The 17,139-nt window shown below is 38.3% G+C and overlaps 1 protein-coding gene across 5 annotated transcripts in view; it reads left to right on the top strand.

The window, feature by feature from the left end:
- TTC6 (tetratricopeptide repeat domain 6) overlaps nucleotides 1-17,139 on the top strand; it is a 265,950-nt gene that overhangs the window by 130,774 nt on the left and 118,037 nt on the right. The window lies entirely within an intron of this gene.

The following is a 17,139-nucleotide window of genomic DNA, read 5'->3' on the forward strand; positions in this document are numbered from 1 at the left end:
ATTTTTTCAAAGGCCCCTTAAGGAGCCTTTCTAGACATTTTTCCCCCTAATTGCCCTTCCCTATTAAATTTTAATACCCCAGATATACTGCACATCTGTTTATGGCCCTGTATAGCTGTGTGCTATGCATAAAAAGAATAAGCTTCTAGCACTGCCCTCCCCCGACAAGGCACCAATCTGCACCCCCTTGGGAGCGATGTCACCTGCTGTGGAGAGTGCAGGCTCCACAGTCTCTTGCCTTTTAAAAGACATGCTAGGAATTCTGAGAAATCATCTCCTGTACATTTTAGAATATTAAAATGTATTAAATATTAACAAGTTTAGCTATAAATGTTTTTGGTATTATATTTTAACAATTTTGGATATATAGAATAATATTCTAAAAGATTACTTTTAGTTACACTAGCACAAAATTATTAGTAACTTACTCTTTTCATGGTATATTCTAAGTCTACATTTTTTTTAACTTATGGCTTTTTATTTCTCTTTTTTTTAAAGATTTTATTTATTTAGCTTTAGAGGGGAAGGGAAGAAGAGAGGGAGAGAAATATCAATGTATGGTTGCCTCTTATGTGTCTCCTGCTGGGAACTGGCCTGCAATCCATTCATGTGCCCTGACTGGGAATCTAACCGCGATACTCTGGTTCGCAGGCCCACGCTCAGTCCACTGAGCTACACCAGCCAGGGCTGAGTCTACATTCTTAAACCTGACTTTGAGTAAAAATCGTGACATTTTACCTGCCCTCTTCCATGTTTACAATCCTCTGCTTTCCTGCCTAGTAATCACCATCAGATTCAATTTGAGTCCCTGAAAGGTCATTGTCATGTTTATTTTATATTTAGGCAAAGATATTTTTAATGATTTGTTATTGATAACTTTATACATCTAAGTCTTTTACTTTTCATTTATTAAGTGAATGGTTTTCTAAATTTTTGAAAATAATAATATACAAAGAATTTTGGAAATTTTGAAACTGCTCCAGTGCCTTTGGCAGAACATAGCAGTTTCGTGTGATGCTCGTTGGAATGTCTATTGAAAACCTGGAGCTGAGTGTGGAAAATAAAGACGTAAACTTAATCTAGTAGTCATGAAACTACTGCTTTGAGTCATTTCCATTCTCAATTTGCATGCAAAGAATAATTTTGAGGAGTTACAGCTTCTGTTAGTTAAGTGTTAAAAATACTGGTTTCTTTCTAATTCTATAATTATTTTCTTCAAGTAGGTCTCACTTTCTTTTTTCAAGAGAGTCAATAAATGTTCTATTTGATGATGATAATTTAATTCTTGGCAATTTGTTTCTAAGTACCAAATAAGAAGTTCATTTAAGTACCGAATATCTAATTCTCCGGCATCCATCTCTTGAGGATTACCTTGCTAAACATAGCTTAACCTTTTCAAAATATAGCTATCTGATGAGCCTACAAGTTTGGAGAAATGTATACTTTTTTCCTGCACTAATAAGTGTTCTCAAGAAAGGGAGTTGTAAACAGGAAATGAATACCCTTTTGCTTGGTGGCTTTCTGGGGCTTCTGTGCAATAAATTTAACTACAAAGCATAATAATACTTGTGTTGCATAGTTTCAATGCTTGCCTAGTTCTGCATATAGTGATTATGTGTGGCAAGCATCATGGATATTTTAATGAAATAGCATGGGAACATACTTAAGTTAATTTAAAATAGCATCATATTATTCAAACTTTAGTTTATTTTGCTAAGCAGAAATTTCGATGAGAACTATAAGAATGTTCTATATTGTTCATAGTCTTGCTTTTAAAATGCCTGTTTTCTAAAGAGCACTTTATAAACATTTAGTTAGAATCCTTGGCATGGAATTTTAGATTTTGGGTTTTAAAGTAAGGGAAATCACTAAAAATATTTAAACACCTAGATAATGTTACTCATTGATGAACAGCCTTCTGAACCTCTCCTGTAGGTGCATGTGCTTAAGCCATGTGTGGCCTTCTACAGAGCAGCAGTCCCCAACCTTTTTGGCACCAGGGACGGGTTTCATGGAAGACAATTTTTCCAGCCAGTGGGGAGGTTGGGCGGATAGACAGGAGACGGAGCTCAAGCTGTAACAGGCTGTAATGCAAGCAAAGCTTTGCTGGCTGATATTTTTTTATCTCAAATTTTATGGCTTCCTTTTAAAAAATTAAATCTCTGATCCATCTATTATTAATTTGATAAGAAGAATAAGCATTATTATTTTCCAAAATAACTAGTCAATTTCATAATATTATTTATTCATTAAATCCACTTTTTCTCATTAGTTTGAAATGCCAGCTGTGCACACCTTAAATTCGTGTGTTACTGAGTCTATTTATGGACTTACATTCCATGTCACTGACTTGTCTGTGTAAAGTTGCCTCTGTATTTTGTTGGTCCACCATTAATAGAGTTAGCTAAAAAGGCTGTCCTACAAAAACTGCCTGACTTTCTTAGATCAGGGACCCCTTCTAGGTAGCTTTTGGGTGGTAAGCAGTGCTTAGGCTATAGATCACCGGATGTAACCTTCAACTCTGGTTTAAATTGCTAGGGAAATTCTGAGTCACATCGAAAAAATGTGGACAGACTGTTAGTTCTATACATTAAAACAACAGCAACTACCACAGTATTGGAAAACTAAAGTTTAACTGTCAGAATTCAGCATTTAATTTTACTAAATATTTTGCTACACAATTATTAAAAACAATATTTTAGTAAATATGAGAAATATGCAAGAAATGCAAAGAAGAAAAAGTTACTCAAAATCTTGCTACCCAGCATAATACTTTTTATATTCTTAAATACATGATTCCAAACTTTCTATATGTAAATAAATTGTATTAATTTGGGATAATGCTATGTACATGTTTTATAACCTGATTTAAAATTTTTTTTCTGGGTGTTCATTCTTTTAAATTATATTTTATTGATTATGCTATTTTAGTTGTCCCGATTATTCTCCCTTTGTCCCCCTCCACCCAGAACCCTCCACTCCCTTAGACAATCCCCGCACCATTGTTCACATCCGCGGGTCATGTGTGTAAGTTCTTTGGCTACTCCATTTCCTGTACCATACTTTACACCCCCATGGCTATTCTGTAACTACCTATTTGTACTTCTTAATCTCTCCTCTCTCACTCATTCCCTCACACCCCCTCCAATCCTACAACCCTGAAAATGCTCCATGATTCTGATTTTTAATTTTCTTATTTTGTGATTATATTTCCATGTCAAGAAATACAGAGCTGACTAGTTACTTAAATCGATCAGCAGATATTTTTTGTGTACTTCCTTTGTGTCAGGCATAGAGTTGGGTACTAGGGAAGCATCTACAAACAAGAGAAACATAATCTCTGCCCTCAGAGAACTTGGAGACAAGCAGCGAAGAAAGGTAGTGAATTAATTATTGTAAATGTCACAGTTAATATGCAGGTGTGCAGGGTGCTGTGGAAACATGGAAGAAGAGTCCCTCGCTATCTTAGGAGGTTTGAGGAAATGATACTTAAATTGAAACCTGAAAAATGAATAGAAGATAGCTAGGAGGAGAGGAAAGAATGTATTGTAGGTCCTTGCTACTCAAAAGTATAGTTCATAGTCTAGCAGCACCAACATCACCTGGAAACTTGTTAGAAATGTGGATGATTCTTATGTACATTGGAATATGAGAGTCCCTGTTGTGGACAATTGGAACTTATCCAGCATTAGAGAACAGGAGGAGCAGTAATGCACTCGAGGCTGGAGAGGAGGCAAGAGTCTGATTATGTAGGATTTTTTTAGTTGCCCTGTATGTGTACATTAGGGCATGTGTGTGTGAGGGCTTGGGGGGATATTCTCATTCTCAGTATACTAGGAAGGTATTGATAGTGGGGCTTTTTGTTTTGTTTTGTTTTGAGGAAGAATGACATGGTCACATTTGCTTTAAGATAGCACTGTCCTCATCTGACTTTTCAGTGGCATTTGCTACAGTTGCATTTGCTGTTCTTACAACACTTTTATTCCCTGACCTTCAATACCACATTCTCTCTTGCTTCTCTTCCTGCCTCCCTGGCTCTGCCTTCTCAAGTCTCCCTTGCTGGTATCTCATTGCTTGACTTCAGAACTTTGGAGTGCTCAGGCCCATCCCGAGACCTCTCTTCTCCCCTCCCTACACTCTCACAGTGCTCTTACTCAGGACCACGGCTTTAAATACCATCTATACGCTGACGATTATAATTTACAAAGATAAGCATGTAAGAATGTTCACCGTCCTTGTAATAACAAAAACTGGAAACAACTTCAATGTTCATCAGTGGAAGACTTTTTGTGGCACATCCAATGATGAGGTGGATTGTAATATGATAAAGAATGAGGTAGAGCTCTGTGTGCTGACAGGAGGTAGAACTAAATCTATAAGTTGACATGTGATTATATAAACAATTTTGTGTGGAAGGAAATTAAGGAAACTTAATCATGGCCTTATTTTCATTGTGGATTGTACACTAAATTCCTAAAAAGTGAGACTGAACTTTGTCTAATTTTTGCTTTATTTGTATGGTATATGTTTGTCTTTCCATTTATTTATCTTATATTGTTATTATTTTTATTTAAGTTGGTATCCTGATTAGAGTAAGGGCAGTGAGAAAATTATGTTTTACAAACATTGCATTAATAGTACATCATTACGATATGGCTTTACATTGATTGTATATAGAGAAAAAAATAACATTGGAATTAAAGCAATAACCATATGTGCAAACCAGCACAATCCTGAAACAGTATTTAATAGAAAGCTCTTTGGTTAGATGATAGTTTGTTTATATTGCTGTATGCAGGTCAGTCACTGCTTCGAAGGATAAGCTTTGAATTGCTTCATTCATTTAAAAAAATTCTTCCCACTGGCCCACGGTGGCTAGATGAAGCCTTCGGTAATCTCCACTCTTGTCACTTGCAATCATTGTGCCAGGGAATTCTGATACATCTGACTGAACACCTGTTTTGTTTGCATAAGAACAATCTCACTTTGAGTGACCACGATCCCGACCAAGAGCATGTAGGGACCGCATTTCATCAAAGATGTCAAATCAGAGTTAGGTGGAAATATGGAAGATCTGGTCCTTGCCCTGTTCACGCCAACTACATATTGTGCTGCTTGGAGTTCACCGAATGCAGCGAAGGGAGCAGGAACTCAGGAACCTGTACTGATTAAAATTCTGTGTGTCAGAACTAATCAGGAAATGAAAGAAATTGTCAGGTGTTGTCAGTCAGAATTTGAAATAGACCTTGGAAAGGACATTAGGTCAGATACATCCTTTTATTTGTAAGCTTTCTTACTCCTGTCCCTTATAGACTGCAGAGATTTGAATATTCTTTAAGCCAGTAAGATTTTAAAAAAATAATAGATCGAACCACTCCTTATTAATTTGTTGTCATATCAGATGTACTTGGTATTGTTTTTGTCATCATTTTGTATTTTCTTTCTCTTTTTTTTGCTTCTTTCCTTTTTCCTATAATGTCATATTTGTCAACGTGTTTTTTATGTTTGTATTATTATCTGATATCTAATGTTTTAAGATAAAAATCTGAGGCCAGCCTGTTTTTACTTGCGTATAATTTGTTTCTCCTTCACTCCTAGTTTCTTACAGGGGTTAAAATTTTGCCTCAAATTAAATAATATCACTAGCATATGTCTGGGAGTGTATTGCTTTTTAATTAATATTTCTTGGCACACAGAAAGCTGTTTTGATATGCAAATACAGCTCTTCAGTTTATGATGTTTTCTGTTTTATTTTGAATAGTGTTTCCAATCTATTTGGTGCATTTCCTCAGGAATATCAATTAGGCACATATTGGATCTTCATTATCTTCCCTCTATAGTTATCATCTCTTAAATCTTTCTTCTATTTTTTGAGTTGTAAATTTTAAATATTCCTTCTAACTACCATTTTAATACTGCTATGGCATTTTTCATTTTTTTCTTAATTCTTCAACTGCTTAAGAAAACTAAGTCTTTTGTCTCATCTGAACTTCTGTTTTATCTGAACTTTTGTTACCTGTTTTGTGAAAGCATTTAAAAATTTCCTTGAGCCCTGGCTGGCATAGCTCAGTGGATTGAGTGCACGGGCCTGAGAACCATACGATCGCGGTTCGATTCCCAGTCAGGGCACATGCCTGGGTTGCAGGCCAGTTCCCTGCAGGGAATGTACGAAAGGCAACCATACATTGATGTTTCTCTCCTCCTCCCCTTCCCTTCCTCTCTCAAAGATAAATAAATAAAATCTTTAAAAAAAATTTCCTTGAAAAAACAAACCAACCCTTACTTTTTAATTTCTATAATGTAATACAACTTTTTCAAAAGAATGTTTTTCATATAACTTTTTGAATGATATATTTCTTTCTTACACTTTACAGACTCTCTGCATGTACCTCATGCTTGTTTTTTGTGTACTCATATTTGAATAAAGTTAGGGCATTTCTGGCTGCCAAATGTTAATATTGGACAGATATTAGAATATTTGTTGTCTGTCCATATTGGAGGCATTAGAATACTACTTTTAAACCTTAAGTATGAGAAGCAGAATATGCAGATTTATGTTACTAATTTAGTTATTCAGAATAATGGTAGGTGCTGGGAATACGGTGAGGCAAGATCAAAAATTTTGCCTCTATTTATTTATTATTTTAAAATATATTTTATTAATTATGCTAGTACAGTTGTCTCATCTTTACCCCCTTAGTTCATGTCCATGGGTCATACATATAAGTTCTTTGGCTTCTGCATTTCCCATACTATTCTTAACCTCCCCTTGTCTATTTTGTACCTACCATTTATGCTTCTTATTCCCTGTACATTTTCCCCCATTCTCCTCCCACCCCCTCCCTGCTGATAACCCTCCATGTGATCTCCATTTCTGTGATTCTGTTCCTGTTCTAGTTGTTTGCTTAGTTTGTTTTTGTTTTTTTAGGTTCTGTTGTTGATAGTTATGAGTTTGTTGTCATTTTACTGTTCATAGTTTTGGTCTTCTTTTTCTTAGATAAGCCCCTTTAACATTTCATATAACAGGGGCTTGGTGATGATGGACTCCTTTAACTTTACATTGTTTGGTAAGCACTTTATCTGCCCTTCCATTCTAAATGATAGCTTTTTTGGACAGAATAATCTTGGATGTCCTTGCCTTTCATAACTTTGACTACTTCTTTTTTGCCCCTTCTTTCCTGGAAGGTCTCTTTTGAGAAATTAGCTGACAGTCTGATGGGAACTCCTTTGCAGGTAACTCTCCTTTCCTTCTGCCACTTTTAAAATTCTCCCCTTATCTTTAATCTTGACTAATGTAATGATGATATGCCTTGGTGTGTTCCTCTTTGGGTCCAACTTCTCTGGGATTCTCTGAGCTTCCTGGACTTCCTGGAAGTGGCCATTTTCTTGGCCACATTGGGGAAGTTCTTCTTCATTATATTTTCAAATAAGTTTTCAAATTCTTACTCTTCCTTTTTTCTTTCTGGCACCCCTATGATTCAGATGTTGGAACATTTAAAGTTGTCCCAGGGGTTCCTAAGCTTCTCCTCATTTTTTTTGAATTCTTGTTTCTTCATTCTGTTCCAGTTGAATGGTTATTTCTTTCTCCTGTTCCAAAGTGTTGATTTGAGTCTTGGTTTCTTTCCCATCACTTTTGGTCCCCTGTTTTTCCTTTATTTCACTTTTCATAGCCTTTACTTTTTCCTCTATTTAACGACCATACTCAATCATTTCTGGAGCATCCTGATTCCCAGTGCTTTGAACTCTGTATCTGATAGGTTGGCTGTCTCTTTGTCACTTAGTTGTATTTTTTTCTGGAGCTTTGATCTGTTCTTTCATTTGGGCCATTTTTTTTTTGTCTCTGCTGGCCTGTTACCTAGTAAGAGGTGGAGCCTTAGGTATTCACCAAGCTGGGGCAAACTACAACTATGCTGCCTTTGGGTGCTGTATGTGGGGGAGGGGTCAGAGAGGGAACAGTGCTGCTTGTTCTGCTCTTGGCTGGCTTTCAGTCACTTCCCCCACTACCCACAAGCAGATTAGGCCTTTTTAGTGCTCATTCCCAGGTGTGTGGGTTTGTGTACATTCCAGGACCCTGTGGGTCTCTCCAATGAACTCTCCTGTGAAAGCTGGGAGTTTCTCCCTCTACTGCAACCCCTACAGAGTGGGGGTATTTAGGCTTTACTTCCCCATTCTAGAACCTTGGGTTGCATGGTATGTCGTGCTGCCCAGTTTTTTGTCCTGGTTTATCCTCACGCAAATGTGGGACCATTTGGTTCTCCAGCCGCTGCCTTGCGGTGCATCCTCTCTGCCCCAGTTGCCCATCTCTGCCCCTCCTACCAGTCTGGATGAATCTTTCTTCTTTAACCCCTTTGTTGTCAGACTACCATACAGTTTGATTTTCTGGCAGTTCTAGTTGTTTTTTGTTTTTAAATTTGTTGTTGTCCTTTGGTTCTGTGAGGAGGCACAGTGTCTATCCAAAAATTGTGGTACACATACACAATGGAATTATATGCTGCAGAGAGAAAGAAGGAGCTACTACCTTTTGCAACAACATGGATGGAACTGGAAAGCATTAATTATGCTGAGTGAAATAGGCCAGGTGTTGAAAGACAAATACCATATGATCTCACCTTTAACAGGAAGCTAAACAACAAAACAAACAAGCAAGCAGGAAAAAAAAAAAACAAAGACACTGAAATAGAGAACAAGGGGATAGTGACCAGAGGGGAGAAGGAAGGGAAGTTAAGGGGAAAAAGGGGGAGGGATTTGGAGGAACAAATAGGAAGGACACAGGGACGAGAACTAAGGGGGGTGGAAATGGGAGGGAGGTGGGGAGCAAGGGATGGGGGAGGCTGGGATGGGAAAAATAGACAAAAAACTGTACTTGAAAAATAACTAAATAAAATTTAAAAAAAAAAACAAGTTAAAAAAAACCCAGAAAACAAAAAAAAACTATCTCTCCATTTTGGCTAAAAGTCCGCCTCTACAGTTTTTGTCTGTGATTGTTAAAACTATTGTAGAAGAGGCATACTATACCTTTACTATTGGTTTTTCTATATGATAAAGATTATTTTAGGATATTTTTCCTGTGCATGGTATATATACATATATATCGTATACAATTAACATTAAAGATGTTGTTTTGACAGTTTATATTCCTTTGAAGATATTATTTTAAAATTGAAAGGCAGGAACTTGGGTAATTATTTGACTATCTTTAGTACTCGTAGTTTACAAATCAATTATAGAAAGTGTATTTCCATTCAAAAGATTTCATCTGAACCCTATGAACAGGGTTAAAAGTGTCTATTAGAAAGTCATTGAGATGCACAAAAACTCTATGTAGCAGATAAAATCATTCCATTTCCCAAATGAAGAATTTGCCATTCAGAGGTTAAGTGTGCCGTCCACATATATAAAACTGGTAAAAGCTATAACCCAGGTATCTGTGATTCTAGGTGTGGTTTCCATTATATGCTACTGATTTGTGAACTTCTCTTTTTTTCTTTTTGTGCTTCATTCTGAATATTCATTCTCATCTTGTTTTCAGAACCAGCCCTGGTATAAGCTAGGAAGAAACTGAGGAGCTCTAGTTGAATAATTTGAGATAATCCTATTTTATTCACCCTTAGTGTTTTGTATTTGATCCACTGTGACCAATTTTAGAAGCAGAGTTTCTGCTCATAATAGGGTGATGTTCTATCTTATATTGCTTTTTCTCTCTTAGAAATTAAAATCTTGTTTCTGAGACCCAGCTGTGGCTAGGGCCTTGGTAACTGTGGGTGTCTTCCCTGGTGTTCATTACTTAATTACTGGAAGCCTGCATGAAATACTGCCTGGTTGTATATTCCCATCACTGTTGCCCCTCACAAGACTGGGACATTGTCCCATGCTAGGCCTTTCTGATGTCACTTGTAGCACACAGCCTGTGGTCTCTCGCCCTGCATTTAGAATATTGTGTTCTGCTTTACATTTCCTTCCACCATGGCTACTTGGACCCGACTTTCCCCTACCATCCCCATTTCCTGCATTGTCCTGCCGTTCCTCAACGGTCAGGTCTAGTCCTATCCTGCCCCCTATCCCACCCTTACTTGGCCTTGTTCCCTGCTGCACAATACAGGCAGTGACCCAAGATAGTATGCCAAAACACGTAAGACTTAATCCTTGTTCGTGATCTAGCCAGTGATACGTGTTACAGAAGCACATGTATCAGAGTCATAAGTGAGGTTAGCCTTGCCCTAGCCTAAACTTGTCATGTTTATGGCAAGAATTCTGCATCCCAAAACACAACTGGTGGTAGATTTAGACTATAATTAATAGTACCCTCGATTAGAGTTCAATTATATCCATTTTCAATGAATAGTTCCTACCTAGGTAAGTTTTATGCACATTTAAAAAAATACGGACTGGGATGACAAAAGTCATTTCAGTAAGTACTGTCTATGTCCTATACAACATTAGATTAGTGTATTTTTGTTTTTCTGTGGAAATACCAAAAAAGGAATTATTCAGACATATATCTGGTGTTGTAACTGTGAATATGGGAAAGCTGGACTCTAAAGCACAGCAGTATCATTCCACAAGATGTCACTGTTTGCACGGAGCAACAGAGTTACAATGGTTAAAAATAAATCCCCTGCCCTAATCATATGTTCTAATAAATTATATACTTAGGTACTTGTTCTTCTGTAGATTTATTATTTTATTAGGACTTTTTTCCCTGAATTTCAAAAAAAAACATATTCAAAGTACTCATTACCACTGATGCAGATGTTAAAGATTATACTACAGAAAATTAGTTGTAGTTTAGCATCTTCAGGAAAATGAACTCCTAAAGTCTTTTCTAGATCTAGAAGTTTGTTTTTCAAACAACACTTTTTGTAAGTTACTGTTTTCTAAATTTTAGACTGTGACCAAATAAGTGGGTTGTGATATCAATTTAGTGCCTTGCTACCAACACTTTAAAAAAAAATGCCTGGAATAGAATACTTTATTGGATGTAACTGTTACTTGGTGAACCTTTTGTACGTGAGCACTCTTAAAGTGCCCCTGTATATATCTTCTTTAAGTTAGATAAAAGTGACTATAAACTGCATCCTGTGAAGCCTCCCCGAAGTTTTGTACCCCAAGGAGCAAAATAAATTTACTGAGGAAGGGAGAGAGAAGCTATGATGGGGAAACACCATAGAGTCACACTGAGGAGGAGCGGGCGTTGTTGGAGAGAGAACTCTGCTGCATGCTTCACAGGATGGAGCTCATTGTGACCTTTATGTGACTCACAGGTCATGTGTGTGGAGGTTTCTAATGAGTGCTCACAGCTTAGAATAAGTGCTTCTCAAACTTCCCTGACAGTAGCCTACAATAAGAAATATATTTTTGTATTTTTGGCCTCATGGGAGACCGATATGGACTGGGAAGGAGCGTGAACTCACTCTCGAGAGATGAGCATGTTTCCTTCATTCAGCGTCCTCAGTGATAATAACAATAATGATTGTAATAGCAACCACTTATTAAGCATGTATTATGTGCAAAACTCATACACATATGATTTCTGAGCATGAGACCATGAAAGACCCAGTCACTGTTACTATATATAGATGAAGAAACAAACTGAGGAAAGAAAAGTGACCTACTCCATAGAATACACCAAGTGGCTGAACTGCAGCTAAAATCCTGGGGTTTAGCCTCATTCCAAATATCAGTGATTTTTTTAGGCTTTCCTTGAGGATAAGGGCCATACCTGGAGTGCCTGATAAGTGTACAAGGCCCCGTCTCAGATCCACTGAATTGGAATCTTTAGAGGAGGAATCTGAGAAGCTATAGGTTTGATAAACACCCAGCATATTTTTGTAATCAGGCTATATCGGGAAAGATTGCAGCATATCAACAGTACCTAATACATTTGCATCCAGGGGAAACAGAAAATGAATAAGAATCAATGTTGCCCCCCAAACCAGCCTGTGATCCACTCTGAGGAAGATACACAGAATAAAATGGATTTTATGTTCTGTGTTGAAAGAAAAACTCAGGAATCAGTGATGAATTTTGACTGGGCAGAGGGCCACTCTAAGTCTCATGGAGGAGTGGAGATCTGAAAGCATTGTTTTCATCACCACACTGTATTGTAATTTGGTTTGCCTGTCCCCCCTGTAGTTCCCGTAGTAGTCTCAGTGCCTAGGGCATTTTTCAGAGAGTGAATGTAGGTTGGGCCAGGTGTTAGGGGAGGGAGGGATGTAGGATTGGTAACATAGATGGTGCCCAGACTGGGAATGACCCCAAATGCCAGGCACAGGAGCTTGCTTTTTTACTGTGGGTGTAGTCATTAAAGTATTTGGAAGGGGAGTGATTGATGATAACTCTGGCAAAGGTATGTGACATTGGTTTCAGGAGGGAGAGTTTGGAGATGAAGGGACCAGCAAAGATGACATCATAGGGCTCAGATGAAAGAAAATGCAATGGATGGAGCAGAATCAGAACCAGTGATTACGGTTGGGAGTGAAGCAGAGCCTGGAGTTGAAGAGATTTTCTGTCTGAAAAACTGAAATGGTGGTGTTTTCCAAAGGGGAGAACTCTAGAAAGGATTGGTTTTTCCCTCTGGAAACAAGGAAGCAGGGAAAATCTGGAGAGGAATTTCCAAATGATTCATCTTTGTCATACAAGAACAGTTGCTAACCTTGGGTAGCCTTTTCGCTAAGGTTCTCCACTCATGTCTCCCAGAGCTATATACTCTAGAATGTCCAGTGACTTATAACTGCTTTCACTTTCCTTCCAACCAACCAGTATTCCTATTTTTTCAGTGAAGATTTAGAATATGAAAAGACACTAAGTTGCAAATAACTCTTACTGTCTTGTTTTTGGTTTAGGACCAAATAAAAACAGCGCTGCCTCGAGGTAGCTTCTCAAGTCCTTACTGTCCTCCCTAAGCTTACAAATATTTTACTGATCTTGATGTGTTATTTTCTGGCATTCTTCTAGCCCCTAGACCTCACTCTGTTCTTTGTTTTTCCTGAATATATTAGTCAAGACTTGGTGGCAGAAAAAAATAAATTTTCAGCTACTTTAAGGAAAAGGGGATGTAGTAATAGGAATTCACTGCTTATAAAAATCAATGGAAAGATTGGAAAAATGGGCTCTAGGCAGGGAGTGTTTCCAGGATTGATTCACACAGCAGACTTACCTGGCCGCTGGCTGCCGCTCCTTCTGGCCTAGTCAGGAAGGTGGGAAATCTGGAAACTAATACGCAATACACCACATTAGCTTCACATGCACAACCAAAAAACAACACTCCATCACCCGAAAGTAACTGGAATACTGCTGCAGAACTCAGTCATGCCATAACCACTTCCCAATAAAACACTAGAACCTTCTGCCCTTCAAATTGTATATGAGTGCATTTGGTTAGTGGATCTTGAATCATGTCCAGGACATTGGCTGCAGAAGAATTTTACCTGTCCATCCTCAGGAGTTTAGGAAAGCACATGAGAATTAGGATGGATTGGGTGTTGGGTCACAGTCTACTGTGCTGGGAGTTGACGTTCTTTCTGAATTCAAATATTTGACTAGGTAAGATAGGTAACTTTTTTCCATGACTCTCCTTTGGTAAAGCCCTTTTACCAGCTTAAGTTTGGGTGGGCCCATTTTTTTACCAGCTGGTATGATGGAATTAGAAGGTTTCGTTGTGTCGTTAAGTAACTAAAGTCAGCTGGGTGTGTGAATGCTTACTCTTCACATTTGCTTTGAATGGAATGTAACAGTTAATATAATTGCATCTCAAAAAATTGAGGAAACATTGGCTCTAAATACTTTCATGGGAAGTTGATATGGCTATATTCTGTGTAGATTCATGTTACACTTATATTTCTTTTAGAGTAAATATTGCAACAAATTTTAAGGCAGTCTGGAAGTCAGTCATTAGTGACATATTTTGCATTTGAATTTTGATTTAGCTCATCTCTATGACATAATTAAGGCTTTTGTTGATAAGTTTTGTACCTCATACATATCCTAATGTATATGTACTTTGTAGCACAGAAGGAAAGACCTGATGCTATAACAGATTTCTGTTCATCCTGGCAAGATATGAATCAGGACAAAATTTTAATGTGAGAAGGGAGTCCTGCTAACACTGATGCTTTGCCTCACTCTACCATATGAAAGCATTTTCTTTCTTTTTTTCCTCTTATTTATTGTTAATTGTTCAAGTATACTCGCTTCCATTTTCACCCCACCATGACCCTCTGCCCCACCCATCCGGGCCTCCCACTCTTTAACCTTCCCCCTTTGGCTTTGTCCATGTGTTCCTTATACATGTTCCTTGATAGACCTTCTCCTATTTTCCCCATTATCCCTCTTCCTTCTCCTCTCTGGTTACTCTCAGTTTGTTCTTTATTTCCATGTTTTTGGTTCTATTTTGCTTGCTTGTTTATTTTATTGATTAGGTTTCACTTAATGGTGAGATCATATTGTATTTGCCCCTTACCGCCTGTCTTATTTCATTTAGTAAAATGCTCTCCAGTTCCATCCATGCTCTTGCAAAGGGTAGGAGCTCCTTCTCTCTTTCTGCTGCATAGAATTTCATTGTGTAAATGTACCATAGTTTTTTGATCCATTCATTTACGTTGGGCACCAAGGTTGCTTCTAGCACTTGGCTATTGTAAATTGTGATGCTATGAATATTGGGGTGCATAGGTTCTTACAGATTGGTGTTTTAGGGTTCTTAGTATATAATCCCAGCAGATGAATTGCCAGGTCATAAAACAGTTACATTTTTAGTTTTCTGAGGAAATTTCATATTGTTTTCCATAGTGGCTGCACCAGAATGCATTCCCACCAACAGTGCACTAGGGTTCCCTTTTCTCATATCCTCACCAACACTTATAGTTTGTTGATTTTTTTGTGATGGACATTCTCACCATTGTGAAGTGGTATCTCATTGTGGTTTTAATTTACATCTATCTGATGGCTAGTGATGTTGAACATCTTCTTAATATGTCTCTGGACCATCTGTATGTCCTCCTTGGAGAAGTGTCTGTTCAGACCTTTTACCCATTATTTTCCTTTTTTAAAAATATAGTTTATGGATTATGCTATTACAGTTTCCCATTTTCACACTTTCACTCCCCTTCACCCTGCACACCTTCTCCCACCCACATTACCCCCCTGTAGTTCATGTCCATGTGTCATACTTGTAAGTTCTTTAGCTTCTACATTTCCCATACTATTCTTACCCTTCCCTTGACTGTTTTTTTCCTACCATCTATGCTGCTTGTTCTATGTACCTTCTGCACCTCTCTTCTCCTCCCACTCCCCTGTTGCTAACCCTCCATGTGATCTCCATTTCTGTGGTTCTGTTCCTGTTCTACTTGTTTGCTTAGTTTGTTTTTGTTTTTGTTTTTTAGGTGTGGTTGTTAATAATTGTGAGTTTGCTGTCATTTTACTGTACATGTTTTTTATTTTCTTTTTCTTAAGTAAGTCCCTTTAACATTTCATATAATAAGGGCTTGGTGATGATGAACTCCTTGAACTTGACCTTATCTGAGAAGCACTTTATCTGTCCTTCCATTCTAAATGAAAGCTTTGCTGGATAAAGCAATCTTGGGTGTAGGTCCTTCTTGCCTTTCATGACTTGGAATATTTCTTTACATCCCCTTCTTGCCTGTAAGGTCTCTTTTGAGAAATCAGCTGACAGTCTGAGGGGAACTCCTTTGTAGATAACTGTCTCCTTTTCTGTTGCTGCTTTGAAGATTCTCTCCTTCATTTTAATCTTGGGTAGTGTAATTATGATGTGCTTTGGTGTGTTCCTCCTTGGGTCCAACTTCTTTGGGACTCTCTGAGCTTCCTGGACTTCCTGGAAATCTATTTCCTTGGCCACATTAGGGACGTTCTTTTTCATTATTTGTTCAAATAGGTTTTTTACTTGTTGCTCTTCCTCTTCTCCTTCTGGCACCCCAATAATTCGGATATTGGAGCGTTTAAAGGTGTCCGTGAGGTTCCTAAGCCTCTCCTCATTTTTTTGAATTCTTGTTTCTTCATTCTTTTCTGTTTGGTTGTTTCTTTCTTCCTTCTGGTCCACTCCATTGATTTGAGTCTGTTTCCTTCTCATCACTATTGGTTCCCTGTACATTATCATTTACTTCACTTATCATAACCTTCATTTTTTCATCTAATTTGCAACTAAATTCAACCAGTTCTGTGAGCATCCTGATGACCAGTGCTTTGAACTGTGCATCTGATAGGTTGGCTATCTCTTCGTTGCTTAGTTGTATTTTTTCTGGAGCTTTGATCTGTTCTTTTATTTGGGCCATTTTTTTGTGTTTGACGCACGTGTTATGTAGTAAAGGGTGGAGCCTTAGGTGTTCACCAGGGCGGGGTAACCCATGTTGCTGTGTTGTGATGCGGTATGTGGGGGAGGGGTCTGAGAGGGAACAATGGTGCTTGCTTCACTCTTTGCCAGGTTTCAGTCACTTCCTCTGCTTTCCTGTAAACTGGGCTTTTCTGGTGCTGATTCCAGAGTGGGTGGACTTGTGTTCATTCTAGGACCCTGTGGGTCTCTCTAACAAACTCTCCTGTGAGGCTAGGAGTTTGTCCTGGCACCTCAATTTCCACAGATGTTTTCAATTGGTGATTTGAGGCTTTATTTCCTCATGCTGGGACTCTGGGTTGCATGGTTTTTCTACTTCCCCAGTTTTGCCTGGTTTATCTGCACATGAATGTGGGGCCGCCTAGTCCTGCAGCCGCCTTGTGCACCATGCCCCTCCATATTTCCCCGCTTTGCCTGGTCCACCTGCTGCCGCTTTGCTGCGAGTCCTCTCCACCTGGCTGCCTGACTCTGCCCCTCCTACCAGTCTGGATGAATGTGTCTTCTTTAACTCCGTGGTTGTCAGACTTCCATACAGTTCAATTTTCTGTCAGTATTGGTTGTTTTTTGTTTCTATATTTTTGTTGTCCTTATTTTGGTTGTGTGAGGAGGCACAGTGTGTCTACCTACGCATCCATCTTTGCTGGAAGTCCTTTTACCCATTTTTAAATTGTGTTCCTGGAGTGGAGTCATGTGAAGTTTTTAAAAAAATATTTATTTATCTTTAGAGGGGAATGGAAGGAGAGAGAGGGAGAGAAATATCAATGTATGGTTGCCTCTCCTGTGTTCCCTGCTGGGAACTG

The sequence above is a fragment of the Artibeus jamaicensis genome, unplaced genomic scaffold, assembly GCF_021234435.1.
Source record: "Artibeus jamaicensis isolate MK-2021 breed Jamaican fruit bat unplaced genomic scaffold, CSHL_Jam_final contig_760, whole genome shotgun sequence".
In the NCBI taxonomy this organism is placed as follows: domain Eukaryota; kingdom Metazoa; phylum Chordata; class Mammalia; order Chiroptera; family Phyllostomidae; genus Artibeus; species Artibeus jamaicensis.